General features: G+C 41.8%; 1 protein-coding gene across 2 annotated transcripts in view; it reads right to left on the reverse strand.

Moving 5' to 3' along the window:
* Fhit (fragile histidine triad diadenosine triphosphatase) overlaps positions 1-15380 on the reverse strand; it is a 1516285-nt gene that overhangs the window by 1476459 nt on the left and 24446 nt on the right. For both annotated transcript variants that reach the window (XM_037208798.1, XM_028880540.2), the window contains exon 2: positions 4724-4772. The gene's annotated coding sequence lies outside the window, so the exon portion shown is untranslated. The remainder of the gene's footprint in view (positions 1-4723; positions 4773-15380) is intronic.

The following is a 15380-nucleotide window of genomic DNA, read 5'->3' on the forward strand; positions in this document are numbered from 1 at the left end:
CATGAACTTTAGGGAAATTAGGACTATTGCCCAGAGCTCAATAGAAGGCATTCTTCCCAACACTTTAGCTAAGGCTCTTCCCAGCATGCAGTGCAACCAAGCTACTCAGTCACAACAGGGGAGCAAAGGTGATGTCCCTGGAACAGTAGTTAGGCACCTTTGTTCCAGGACCTGCACAGAGCAGAGAAGCAGGCAACAAAGAAGACCAAGGGAACTTACCTATTCCGTCCTCAGGGACCCAAACAATGGAGCTTGCAACCGCATTTTACACATGAGCAAAAGGGAGTTCAATGGAACAAAAAGCAGTATTAAAAAGAGAAATTAAAATCGGAGAAAAGTCAAAAACAGACAATACTGTTTTGTTCTGAGATGCTGAGGTAAATGAGAGAGAACTGCAGCTCCTCTCAAGCCTGGGCCACAAGGAGTGCAAGCCCCAGGCATTAGATGGCTGCCTCCCCCAGCTCTCTGTGGGTGCCAGATTTCTGCCCTCTCAGAAAAGCATCCAAGGGGGGCTTCGCTGTATCAGCCATGGGGGTCGGGGGAGTGCCCCACAACAGTTCGTTTTTGAGATCCGTTTTGGTAGTCTGCTATAAAACTTTCCGCTCCTATACAGAGTGGAAGAAGATAATGAATGTTGTCTTCGTTGTAAATGTCCAAACATAGCCATTTACTCGAAATCTTGCTCACTAATGTAAAAGCTATTAGTCAGATTCTCAAATTGTAAGCAAGATAAACAAACTGGCTAAATCTAGATGATTGAAGGACAACTGGAAGCAGCTAAGTAAGGCATGGAGGCCGCCAAGAGCCAAGCCAGACATGGAGGCTAACTGCCAGGGTATGGTCAGACCAGAAGGTCCACCTGGGACAAAGGAGAATGTTCTAGAAAAGGATCTGAATTCCAAAGAACAAGCATGCACTTCAACATGCTTGCAGATGCCCTACATGTGGGACTGCAAGAGTCCTCCGCAGCATCCCCCAAGAGGAAATAAAAGCCCTTGAGGAGAAAAGGAGGGGATGGGGGAGGGTCTCCATCTATACTTACCAAGGCTTTCTTCAAAAATTCCTTAACAACCTTCCTAGCAGTAGATCACTAATTTCTAAGAATATAATTTTAGTAACTAGCCATACACAGCCAAAAGGTCCATCTCCCTGATGCCCACAAAACTTAACCCTGACCATCTTTTGCCTCTGAAAGTTTCTCATATTTCTTTTTCATTACATTTCCTGATTCTCTCTCTCTCTCTCTCTCTCTCTCTCTCTCTCTCTCTCTCTCTCTCTCTCTCTCTCTGTGTGTGTGTGTGTGTGTGTGTGTGTGTGTGTGTGTGTGTGTGTGGACACGACACAGGATGCAGACAGAGGTCGGGGGACTAGCGGTAGTTAGTTCTCTCCATGTACCATGTGAAGCCCGGCGATTAAACACCCGTCATCTGGCTTGGCAGCAAGCACCTCCGTCTGCTGAGCTACCTTACCATTCCTAATTATCTACTAAAAGTAATTTTTTCATTTGATTCCTGAGGATAAAACAAGATTTTCTCTCTTTTTGGTTGGTAATAACATGCTCATTTTGAAAACATCATGAGACATCTTTTAAAAATAAATGGTATCCCAGTGTGGTGGTGCGTGCCTTTAATCTCAGCATTCAGGAGGCAGAGGCAGGTGGATCCCAGAGTGTGAGTCCAGCCTGATCTACAAAGCAAGTTCCAGGACAGCCAGGGCTACACAAAGAAACCCTGTCTCAAACAACAAAAAGAAGAAGGAGGAGGAGGAGGAGGAGGAGGAGGAGGAGGAGGAGGAGGAGAAGGAGGAGAAGGAGGAGGAGGAGGAGGAGGAGGAGGAGGAGGAGGAGGAGGAGAAGGAGAAGGAGAAGGAGAAGAAGTAGGAACCAGAGAGACCTGGCTCAGTGCTTAGCAAGCAGTACTTGCTGCTCTTAAGGAAGGTTCAACAGTTTCCACTACCCAAGTCAGGTCAGGCAGCTAAAAACTACCTGTAACTCCAGTTCCAGGGGAATCTGACACTTTTGTCTTCCATGGGCATCTGTACTCAAGTGCACATACCCACACACATACACACATAATTAAAAACAATTTAAAAAGTAATCATTAAAAGAATAAAAAGGGTGGGCCTGGCTGGGGAGACAGCTCAAGCTGTAAGGAGCATGCTGTGCAAGCAGAGGACCTGAGCTTGATCCCCAACATCTACATCAAAAAGGCTGCCTTAAGCAATCCCATTGCTGGAGAGTAGAGACAGGAGGATGCCTGCAACTGGCTGGCTAGCCAATCTAGCCCAATTGGTATGCTCCAGATTAAGTGAGAAAGTATCAAAAATAAGTCAGAAAGCAATGATGGAAGGTAACTGGTGTCAACCTCTGTCCTACACAGAAACACACACTTACACACTTAAGTACATACACACACACACACATACACGTAGTAGAATATTTTAAGGTGTGTTACTTTTGTTTATGTTGCATTTGTTTAACTCTGTGAAGCTGTGTTACTATGCCTGTCTAAAACACCTGATGGGCTAATAAAGAACTGGCCAATAGCAAGGCAGGAGAAAGGACAGGCGGGGCTGGCAGGCAGAAAGTATGAATAGAAGGAGAAATCTGAGAGAAGAAGACTAAGAATGAGACAGAAAAGGGGAGGACATGAGGGCACAGGCGCCCAGCTACACAACCAGCACACCACGGTAAGAGTAAGATTTACGGAAGTAAGAGAACAGGTAAAGCCCAGAGGCAAAAGGTAGATGGGGATAACTTAAGCTAAGGAAAGCTGGCTAGAAACTAAGCCAAGCTAAAGCTGGGCATTCATAAGTAAGAATACTTTTCCATGTCTACTTGAGAGCTGGGCGGTGGGTCCCCAAAAGAGCCAAAAACAACCAACAACACACACACACACACACACACACACACACACACACACATACACGCACACACACACGCACACAGGCACACATATAGATATAAATATACAAATGAGTGAAAAGAATGTTATTTTTCAAAATATTTAATAAATTTTTAAGGCTGTTATTGCTCATGATGATGAGGAGGAGGAGAATAAAAGAGGAGGAACAGGAGAAAGTGACAATAGCAACAACAGCAGTAGCAGGTAACATCTGCTTATCATGGACCAGGACATGCTCTTGCACAAGAACCATATGATGTACAATATATCTTATCATCTCCATTGGGCAGACAGGGAAGAGAATGAATAATTTGTTCGTGGTCCAATAACCAGTGTAGGACCAACCCATGTCCAACTCCAGAGTACTACCTGGACCAAGAACACAGTACAAAACACTCCCTCCTCCAAAGGAATGCCTCCCTCAAATGGCCTTATCATCTATAACTCCAACACTATTGCATCCTGCCATGTTCCAGGAAATGGCTCAAGGCTGCTGCAGGGACATGAATGATATATGAAAATGAGAATCATCTACATCTTCATATGGTATTTTCTTCACTATAGCCACCCACTAAATCAAAATTCCAAGACAGCCAGGTTTCCTACACCAGAACTTGATCACCCCAAAGCACATCCTCCTAACAGTTTTTATAGATAATGTTTTAACTCTTCCAAATAGATCTTCCTTCAATTTCTTTGTACAACTATACTTTACTCTCAAAATGAACATTAAAATCTCATCTGTCATAAAGTTAGAAATAACTTAAAATAGAAAGTAAATCAAAATCACTTTTCAACTTTAACCAAAGTGGTCACAGCCATAATTACTATAATAAAAATGACAGAAAAAAAACCTCTAAATTTGTCAAAAACATAATTGATGATGAAAACAAACGTAAAATTATGGCATATTTCACCCTGCCACCAAAGCCTCCTGATGAAAGCACAGCCCTATAATTCCTCAGAGTGAATTCTCTAAATTAAAATACTTCATGCAGAACAGAAATTAAACAATGAACCAAAGAACACTGCTGTACAAAGTGCGCTTATAAATATACCTACAAAGAGGAAACAATTACATTTTCCCATGTAAAAACCAACTCAACCGTAATGTTTCACAGGAGGCCCAACTGGTTGTTTTATGGGGGGTTTTTGTTTTGTTTTTTCGGGGGTTTTGTGTGTGTGTGTGTGTGTGTGTGTGTGTGTGTGTGTGTGTGTGTGTGTGTGTGTTTGGGTTGTTTTGTTTTGTTTTTTGTTCGTTTGTTTGTTTGTTTGTATTGCTTTGAACTTGGAAGTTCCCTCCCTGTAACTTGCTTAGGATGCAGTATGACTGGGTGAAATGTAATTAGCCCCACCAAACTGGTACAAAACCAGCTCTTCCATTCAACCACATGACTGACTTCCATGATAAATTTGATCCAACCCAACTGAAATGCTACTCTGCATTTTATTTTAAATGCTTTATTTGACCAGCTGGTTTTATTTCAATATTGACCAGAAGTGGTACAAGTGCGTTCTTTTTCCATCTAGCATTAATCTTAGTAAACTTAGCTCTATTGGAATGTCTTAACTGCTGAAAAGAAAGCAAAAGTCAGCAAACACACAATTGCATTTGGCTACCCTCAGCACATCATTTTATTTCCTCCTGCTCGATGCTAACTATTCCTCAGCACTTTTGCCTAGGAAGGAGCACGAGCAGGTGGGGAAAGAAGTTGTCCTGTCAGCTGTATCTTTAATCCAAGTCTTTAAATCTCTGAATAAAAGAAAAATCAATGTGGTAAAGGCAATGTTTGTCAAGGCCATGTAATAAATACACTTACCTTTACAGACTGTTCTCGGTGGATTTCCCTTCTTTGCTGGGCTTCAAAGCTACGAAGAGATAAAAATGAAAGACTGAGATGTTTGAGAGTAAAACACCAAATGTTTCCTTTCTGTGTTTCTCCACAGAATTTCCATATGCTGTGGTATGTGGTGCTAGTTAAATACACATTGATGAAACTTGTGCCTCACACCTGCCCGAAAGGCCAACCAGAAGCACAGACAGCTATGGTTTTAATGTCTCCCAGTGCTTCATGTGTCAAAATTTAATTTCTACCACAGACATGAAAAAAATAAAAGCTTAATCTGAATCTGGTTAGAGTGGGGGACATTAAGAAATCATTAGGTGCAGATTCAGTTATTAGTAAAGGCTTCAAAATTGAATTCTGGAATCCTGATGACTTTCAGAGAGAAGGAAAGAAATCAGACAGCCATGACAAGAAACGCATGTGTGTGTGTGCGTGTGTCTGTGTGTGTGTGTGTGTGTGTGTGTGTGTGTGTGTGTGTTACTAAAGGAGTATGATCTGTGAAAAGGCACACATTCATGTATCTGTACACACACACCTACACTCCCTGTCTCTTGCTATGTGATGATCTGCCAGCCATCATGTTCTGCCATGAAAACACTATCACCAGATGTAGTCCTTCGACCTCCCACCTTCAGAACCACTATCCAAATAAACCTCTTAGATTTACAGCTGCCCCATCTGCTGCAGTGTGTTAATAGCAAAGGGAAAACAGGCTGACAGAGTTACAAACTGAAAACAGCAAACAGTTCCTCAGATCTGCATCATACAAACTTCGCCACATCTGTAGCCAAACCATTTGGGCTGTGAACACCTCAGCAGTGAGTGGCGTGTAGACTGTGGGGTTGCATGTCGTATGAAACATCGGGATGCAATCTGACTAAGTCCTTATGTTCTCAATCTCTTTCCACCACCCACAAGAACGTTTAGTTCTGGAAGACTGTTCAGTCATATAGGGCACATGGGCCGGGAGCTCAACTGAGTGCTGTTGTTCCTAAAAGAGAGGGTGGCAGATGCCTGCACATGCACAATCACCTTTCTGCAGAAAGAATGCAGCCTTCTTTTAAGAGAAACTTGCAAGAGAGCAAAAGCTACAACTGCATATTTCAAATCAAATCTTTGCTTGTTCACTTCCCTACTTACCAAAATATACTATACGTTTGCCACATACTAGTCAATGAGATCTGTGAAAACACCTGCAAAATGACAACCGTTAGGAAATAATGACAACTTAGGGTTTGGGGAGGCTGATTCTACAGTATCCGACATGACTCACACAGTCTATGAATTTACTGTGATTTGGCTCTTCTCGTATTCTTGACTAGGTTCTCATTTATCCTAAAGTTGCAATAGTTGAGAAATACAGTTATTTTTTATTTTTTTATTTTCAATATTCTAAGTGATGGCTTTAAGTTTTACAGGACTATTTCCCTCCATGTTCCTTAACTCCACCAAAGAATGGGCTATATTCATAGGCAATGCTATAATACTAGAATACTAATGCAGGTCCCTCCATGAAAAAGCATCAAAATTTTCTCATGCCCCTCCTAGTTCCACGGAACACTGCAGGGTTGGGAAAAGCATAATTTGGGAAAGAATAAATCAAATTGTATAGCATTTCTTTTTTTTTTGAAATGTGAGAGATTTATGGTCTGAAACCCTTTCCATTTCAAATACATAGAAATGCTAAGCAAAGGAAAGAATTGTAAGTGACAAAGAGAACGAGCAACATGAAAAACAATGCATATAAATTTTCTAGAATGAAAGCTATGAGTCCTCGTAAGAAGCACATCAAAATCATACAATAAATACAAGAAAATCCAAACTTAGATGCATGCAGATGAAACTCAAGGACATCAGAGACAGAACAGCAGTCCGAAGTTCAATCAGAAAAAGACACCTGCAGAAGAACATGTTACCCGCCCATAAAAATAAAAGCAAGGCAGTGATGGTATAACATGTTCAAAGTGCTAAGAATAAGAAATTCAATACATTTCACCCATGCCAACTCTATCATTCAAAAGTGGTAAAGGAATAAGGACACTGTTCAGACAAACAAATACTGCTGTCTGTCCACGGCAGTTTGCTTTTGCTGGAAAAACAAAGATGTGCTTGAATACATAGAAATCCATCTCAGAAGGAAGATGATGAACGGGAAGCAATGGTGACCAGAGAAAGTCCACTGAACTGAATAATCAATAATGAATATTAACCAAAATTCAGATTGTAAAGAAAGAATAATCAGAATTATTGTAAAGAAAAGGGAAACACCAGTGATGATGTCTTAGTCAGGTTTACTATTACCGAGATGAAACACCATGACTAAAAACAACTTGGGGAGGAAAGGGTTTATTCAGCTCACACTTCCACATCACTGTTCATCATCAAAGGAAGTCAGGGCAGGAACCTGAGGCAGGAGCTGATGCCCAGGCCATGGAGGGTACTGCTTACTGGCTTGCTCCCCATGGCTTGCTCACCCTGCTTTCTTACAGAACCCAGGACCACCTGCCCAGGGATGGCACCACTCACAGTGGGATAGGCCCTCCCCATCTATCACTAATTAAGAAAATGCCCCACAGCAGGATCTTATAAGGCATTGTCTCAATAAGGTTCCCTCCTTTCAGATGACTCTAGCCTGTGTCAAGCTGACATAAAACTGGCCAGCACAGATGATAACAACCAATTCTTAGTGTTTGCAAATAAACGCAGTTGAGAAGTTTACCCCAAGAACACGGAACATAGTAAGAGAGCGAAATTTAGAGAGAAGTCAGAGTGCTAACATTACATGTCAGTATTAGATGAGCCTATAGAAATTAACTAGCACTTCCTTGTCTACGTAACTACTAACTTGTACAGCCATGCTGACAACATCCACACAGAACAGTTAAGAACACCATGGGTAAAAGCAGCGTGGCAAACGCCGGAAACAGCCCAAACATCAAAACAGTACAATAAAACGCTTACAGATCCTTCAAATCAAATAATATACAAACTGGAAAAGCTGATGGAACCATCATCAAGATTAACAAGGCTGGTGTGAAAGCAAGTCATAGCAGATCTTCCATAATATTCCATTTGCATGCATTCCAAAAGGGCAAAAATAAATACCGGGTTGTTTGGAAATACAGCGTAAGTAGAAAGAAAATCTAAAAATGAAAGCAAAAAGATGTCTTTGCTCTTTACTGACTTAGGACACATAAGTCAGAGTCTCTGTCTTGGAGTGGGGGTAGGTATCTAAGGAACAACACAGAGCTTCAGAGTATGGGAGGGTTCTAGTCTGAGGAGAGGCAGTTAGATGATTGTTTTATTTTCTTCCATATATTTGGACATTTTCAAAAAATGTACATTTCAAAAGCCATTTGTATATATCACCTGTTTCCCTTTGTCTTGTTTGGGTTTTTCCAGAGAAGGGGGCCTCACTATGTGCCCCAGAATTGGCCTCCAATTCTCTTCCTTCGCAGTCTCCTGAGGGAGAAGATTAAAGCATGCTAAATGTACAGGCCAGATTCCAAAGGTGAGTGTCCCAAGACAGGCAGAAGTCATACTTTTTAGGACAGAGGATCAAAAGTCACACAGTACTATTGGCACTTCACAAACCTCACCCTGACAAAAACATACACACCTCCAAAGGGAAGAACTGTCCATCACATTGTAAGATCACATGGGCTGTGTACCTGTGTTGGAGCAAGCACACTTGGGGAACACATTGATCCTCAGCATTCAGTAGCAAACCCGCAGTGAATGTTCTCTTCTCGGCACGTGTTGACAAACACCACAACCTGAGTTAATCCTTGAACCTCCACAGAGAAAGGAGACACACAACCAATGTCTGCAGGTCAGCCTCTGACCTCCACAAGCCTGCTGTGATACACATGAACATACAGATATATCCACACATTGCACGTGAACACACATAAATAAACAAAAGCTTTTTTAAGAAATGGGTTTTAAGATTACATTCTTAATGGCAGCTTCCCTTTAGGGACTAGTTATGGGAGATTGTCTGAAACAGCTTTAGTCTCCCTTGTAATGTCTTGTGATGAATATGCAAGCTATTATCTGAAAGTATTATGTTCTGTGTGCTTATAATCTCTGACCTTAATCAGATGCTAAGTTATTTAAAACCTATAGCTGTTATTGTTCAAAGCTGCCTGCCTTATGCTTTATAAGCCCCAGATTTTACCACAACATCCATAATCATTCAATAAAATACTTGCCGAATGCACAAACGCAAGTGCATCCTATGTATATAACATTTTTAGTGCCTGAAAATTGTGTGTGTGGTGTGTGTGTGTGTGTGTGTGTGTGTGTGTGTGTGTGTGTGTCATCCTAAGTGGGAACAAGTCAGATCCCAAAAGCTCTTATTCATTCCTCTGCCCACACTACCTATCCCTAGACAAAATTCATGAATCACCACACAATGAGCCTTCTCTTTCTTTGACCTACACTTGCACAGCCAGGCAGACACTCTCCCCCACAGTGGCAAAGCTGCTCTACTTCCTGCTCTCCCCCCCCCCCAAGCCAAACTCACACACTCAGTTCTAGAGCAGACAGTGTCTACAGCCTTCTGATGACCTTCTGCAAGACAGAAATTAGATTTCAATGAACTCAAACAGGATTGGACTTCAGCTGCTCCTTGAAGAAGTAAACATGGAACCAAAGCTGAGCAGGCCAAGAGACTGATTTAGCTTGATGTTTTCTCAAAGCTTTCCAAACCCCAAGCCCCTCAAACCAGACCCACTCCCAGATCCCTTACCAACTGATCTGAATTTAAACAGCCTTCCCAAGTATGCAGACGGTTTAACTGAGGCCTCTCTTCTCACATTAAAAGCTATTTCTAAGAACCATGCAGGTGTGCCTGACATACAGCAAAGCTGCCCGGGACCCAGGCATTTGCTCTGCTGTCACATTCTGCAGGCCTCACCTGACTTAACTGCCATGTTGAGGGATTGGTTATTGACCTTTCAGTCTGTAACAATTATCTACATGGCTAGGGAAGAGGCTGTGCATTCAGGTACAGCGGTGGAGACACTGGATACATTCAGTTCTCATTTTCATTTTTATGCTACATTCGCTGAGCTGTTACTGCAGACAAATTACTGCAACAGTCTCTCAAATGATAGCCAATTTTCAACCAAGAGAAGATTCTTAAACCACTTTCTAAAACCTTTTTCTACATATCGGTAAAAACCAGGCAGTTGGAAAACAGGCCTGGGTAAACCACCTGGTGATAAATGAGTATTTTTAAATACATGGAGTTATTTGAGAATCTGCATAGTGATTTAAACACTCACAAGAAATAGCAGCAAGACCCCAAAACCTTTCTCCAATATCTCTTAGAAATTGTATTTTAATTTATATGTATATATTCTGTATGCGGTATTCTGAGACGTTGTGAAACTTGGATATCCTCAGAGTTCAGAATAACCTACCCTTTGTGATTTACCTTACGTTGTAAAAATAAGTGGAAGTCCTTCCACAGCTCTGTACCTGCAATAATGACTTGATCTGTATTGCATCTACATCTTCTAGATGAGTGTCTAGCAAGTAACAGGCACTCAGCAAAGCTTGCTTAATACAAGAGTACGTTTTCATGATTAGTATACAATGATCTGAAATTCTCAGGCCATGGTTGCTTTGGGGATTTGCTCTTTGTTTTCATTTGTTCCTTACTTTCTCCTACTTTAAATTTCAGTTTCATAAAACAGAAAGTTCTCTGCTCAAGGTTGCCTTCCATAGCCCGAGGCATATACATGTGCACCCCACCCATACACACACAGCACACCCTCACCACACACACCTGTTCAATACTGTCATATTTGCTAGACATTGTGAAAGTAAACTTGCCAAGCAGCCTGAGACCTGAAAACTATTATGTGACATCTGAGGAACAGAATACCAAGCGGTCAATACTTACCACCTCAAAATTTACAGAAATCCAGACAAATCAAATACCATGAAATCTCGGGGAGTATGACCTGAGATGGGTATGTGCCCCGAAAATGGGGGGTCAATGAATTTTTCTGACCATCAGACAGGACTAGAACATACTGGACCAATCTCAGGAGGCGACAATGTGACAATGTGACATTTGCACAGGGATGCCCTAACATGCCCCCAGTATGTTTTCTTGGAATGGGATGACATTTCAAGTCAAACAGCTCTGCTCCCAATAGCCCCAGCACTCCCCCAAACTCTAGTCTGAATTTGAGAAAAAGAAGTTCATCTTTCTGAAAAACTGAGGGTATATATGCTGGTCCAGTCTTAAAACAGTCCATTTTCTAAGATGCCAAGGTAGACATCCAGTGGAGTCTCGTTTGCTACCTTCCTGGCATTCCTTAAACCTTAGCCTAAAAACTTACTCTCATTTGAACAAATTCTTCCTCCTGGACCCCCACACTGGATAAGTTAGGAAGCTTGTTACCAAGAGGCTGTCAGTGTGCTGTGGTCTCACCAAGCCCCTGCTGCCCAGAGCGGCTCTCCACATGTGAGTCAGTCCAAGGACCAATGGTCACTGCTGTTATCACAGCCTCTGTCCTTCCTAAAGTCACCTTTCCTGCCCAGAAGAAACTGGAGATGCTCAGAATACCAACTCCCCATTTTGCTTGTATAGTTGCCAACTCTAACCCCCAGGTGACTCAAAAAAGCACCCTTGAGCAAAAGCTAAGAAGGGGCCAACATCTCCCAAACCGACAAGGCCCTGTGCCTCCACCACAGAGCCTGTGTGTGCCCTCACTGAATCTGCACCCACCCGGAGTCCATGGTGCATGCTCTTCCAGATTCTGCTCCGCTTCAAGACCAGGAAACAGTCTGTGCAACTCCTGGCTCCTGGCCAAGGGCTCAAATGGCCCAGCAACGTCACTGGAAAAGGGAGTTCGATTGTGCCCTCCTCTAAACTCTCCATCTGGAAGATTCTCTGGCCTCATTCCCTCTCATTTTTAATCTGACAGACACTGCTGGACAGGGACACTCAAAGCAGACCAAAGTTCATCTTCCCTTCTCTACTTCTCGGCCTGGATAATCACAGGGGCAGAATGAGGTTGGCATGGAGCAGGACGCCAGGAACTAAATGAGGATCCCTGACCACTGGACCACATCAGTCCTGCCTTCCAAAATCTTAATTAGCCCTTCTTCGCCTGGCACACCCATTTGCCTCTGGAACCCCTCGAGGTAGCAGGGTAAGGTGCCATGCTCACAGCATGTCTTCAACAAAATACTGGTCGCTGATGGCAGTCAAAGCCTGTTGGCTCATGACTTGGCAATAACATCAGTTTGGAAAGTCTGGGCACCAGCAGCAAGATTTCTGCTCCCCATTCTGAAGTAGGCAGTTCTACCAGCTTTATTCTGGGTGATATTCAGCCTCCAGCTCAATTTGGAAGCAAAATGATCTTAACAAACACAGGCAGATTTGACAGACAGGCTGCTGAGCCCAGGGACCAAAACATGGGATGAAAAGCAGAAGAGGGGAAGGATGTACAGCAGAAGAGGGGGAAATGCTATGGAGACGGAGCACGGGGCACGGGGCCAGTTGCCTTCTGCTGCAGCTCTGAAGGAAGCTTCAACCATCACAAGGTGAGGGCGGGGCAATGACAAAGAATCAAGGCAAGGGAACGGAGCAGCACCTCTTTGGAATTCCGATGCCAAGGCAAACCCGGTGGTAGCAGGGAACAGATTCAACAGTAACAGTTGAGTTTTCAAAAGACAATGAGTCTTAATTCTGTCCTGTTTTGCAATTCTTGAACTTCAGTGACACACTGAAATTTGCTATTTTCCTAAGAGGACATTGATAAATACAATGGAAAGTCTGGATACATTTTCCCTTCTGCATTCATTATCTCTGGCCCTTATCCACAGGCCTATTGCAGACTAAATTGGATTTTGGATCACTGGTACTAAGGCACTGCAATTAATTAACAATAGAAACATAATATTTATACCCAGGCCTAACAACATCTGACATTTAAACTATTCTGCCAGTCGGGCAAATTCCATTCTACAAATTTTCATTTTAATGAACATGACAGGCCACAGTTTACTTGATAGGCCAAGATGCAGAAGCAAGTTGATTTCCTGGCATGTGCTTCCAAGGACTGGTCATGCCACAGAGAAAGAAGCTAGGCAACCGTCAGAATAACAGAAAGATCTGGTCCCCGCTTCTACTCAGACATACCAAGGACATGCCACCCTGGTGATTCTTCTACAAAAGAGCCTGGACAAGCCTGTCCTTATCTCCTACATGTGCTCGAGGTTAAATGCCCTTATGCTGCCCTTATGATTCACTGGTTAATTGTTCTATCTCTGAGTTACTGATATTTTCTTGGGGGCACTTAAATCACTTAGTCTTTCCTAATTAAAAAGTGATGAACGGTTTTCAAGGCATGCAAAATATACAAGAGTTGGATCTGACACAGCTTTTTCAGTTGGCGCAAACCAGTCTTCCGTGTTTTGCCAGATGGTGTATCTCAGTAAGTCCTCAATTCCTGACTCAAGTGAGGGGCACTGTCACCATGATGATGACGCAGAGATAGTCTTAAATGCTATCTTGTTTTGCATTATGCTAACACCAAGACCCAACATTTATTCCTGCTGAAACTTTCACAGATTAAAGAAGTGTTCGTCTTTCTGTGACTCATTAGTCAAGCTAACAAAAGATAAAACTTTCCACCTGATAAGAGCCATATGAAGTGTCTGATTCCCAGTGCTCCTCAAGATGGGCCAAGGGCATATCTATGTCAAGGGCAATGTCAGCAAGTAGAGTGGTGTGGATTTATCTAAAGCCATCCCTACTACCCCCAAAACATGTATGTAAAGGAAACAAAGATTAAAGTTTTAACCACACATTACAACATGGAGAGAAGTTTCACAGACATGGAAGCAAAGTAAAAAAACTAAGAATGAATGGTCCAAAGGATCCCTTTCTAATGGAAGTGCAATAGATTTCTAGCTTAGATATCTAAAACACCCATTATCTCAGTTTTAAATGTCACTGTAAAGGAAGTAAAATTAAAATGCATTTTATAAGTAATACTCCTTTGGAAGAGGATTTGGCTCATGAGCTACAATCGGCACCTGAAATATCCACCTTCATGGTGGTAATTCATCCTCAAGCTGTATATGTGTTCAGGTGCGAAGTAGTAACTATGACCCATATCACTTTTAGATATGGCCAAGGTACCAGACTATTAATTGCTGGAAAGATGAAAGCATTTCTTTTACACAACTTAATTTAGAATCAATAAAATATTATTCAAATCAACTAACTCATCACAACAATATCTAATGTGCATACTATAAGGACTCTTATGAAGCCAATGCACAATGAGGAAAGGTAGTCACAGTTAAGGAGCCTTCCCAAATTCAAGTCCCAGGTCTGAGACATGGAAACAGAAGTTTAGGGAGAAATCCTTGTCCATCTCCCTCCTCAGCCTGTGAGCTACACACACAGTGGCACATGACAGCAACCACAAGGGAAGCAGCATGAAAGAATCGATTCTTTTTCTGCAATAGTCAAAATATCTTTTAAATATCAGGTATGAAACATTTTCAGACCACCAGATGCTTATATAATTTTGAAAAAAAATCAATTTTATGGAGCTGTTACAAGTCGGTTCATGTTTGTTAATGCCTGGTTATATTCTTGAAAAAGTAAAGGACTTACAAGTCTAAAAATGTCTTTTTGAAAGTCAGGAAGCAAAACAGGACCCAGTCAGGATTGAATGGAAACTATTTGGCAGAACACAAATAAATAGTCTATAATTTTACCATGCCAATGTGGGTGACATGTTTTAAAATGGCCATATCAATTCTGAACACAAAAGACTTAACATGCTTATTGTTGTAAACAAAGGCATTTGGTTAAATGAAAGTTCCATCAAAGATTAATAACTAAATTCAAGTGAGCACAAAGTAAAGGGTTATATACTTTCTGTGGTTTCAGTCATAGCTAATCTAATAATGGCAAATGGAGGGTTATTGTTGATTCCTTTGCCTCTGGTTCATAAATTAGATAAAGCAACCTGGCAGTTACAGTACTTCAGAGTTTTATTCGACTAAGTGATTTTAAAGTTATTTTAAAATGTAACAAAGTCATGACTTGAATGACTGCTGAATTGTACCTTGCTTCATGTCACCACATTAAAACTTTCACCAGTGTGAATGAAACCTTCCTGTTAACTAAAAACAACTTCATGAAACACAGCTTCTATCTACACGACCAAAGCCTTTAGACAGCAAGTGCCATTGATACAGTATTATGTGATACTTGGTTTCAGTGGGCCAAGCTTATAAAATACAAACTGTAAGAGCAGTTGAGTGTTATTTATTTCATCTGAATCAGAACTCAGGAACAGGAGAATTTCTCTGCTTAATGATTTTTCATAGCACATTTCCAATTTCTCTCCAACAGTCTATTGATCTGGAATACTAAAGCGGTTTCTTTCCCCACTGAAGAGTATACAGAGCCCATGCCCAAGGTTCCTTAGGATGTGTCTCCCGGGGACAATGAAAGTGACATCTTATCAGGCAGCTGAGGTGCTGTAATGTGAGCCAAGGCATTGTACTTGAAAGGATGCGATAGTTCAATCTCAAACCTTTTGATAGCAGCAAACACCGTGAGCCTGTGAACTTGGAGATG

Source organism: Peromyscus leucopus, chromosome 9, assembly GCF_004664715.2.
Source record: "Peromyscus leucopus breed LL Stock chromosome 9, UCI_PerLeu_2.1, whole genome shotgun sequence".
Lineage (NCBI taxonomy): Eukaryota > Metazoa > Chordata > Mammalia > Rodentia > Cricetidae > Peromyscus > Peromyscus leucopus.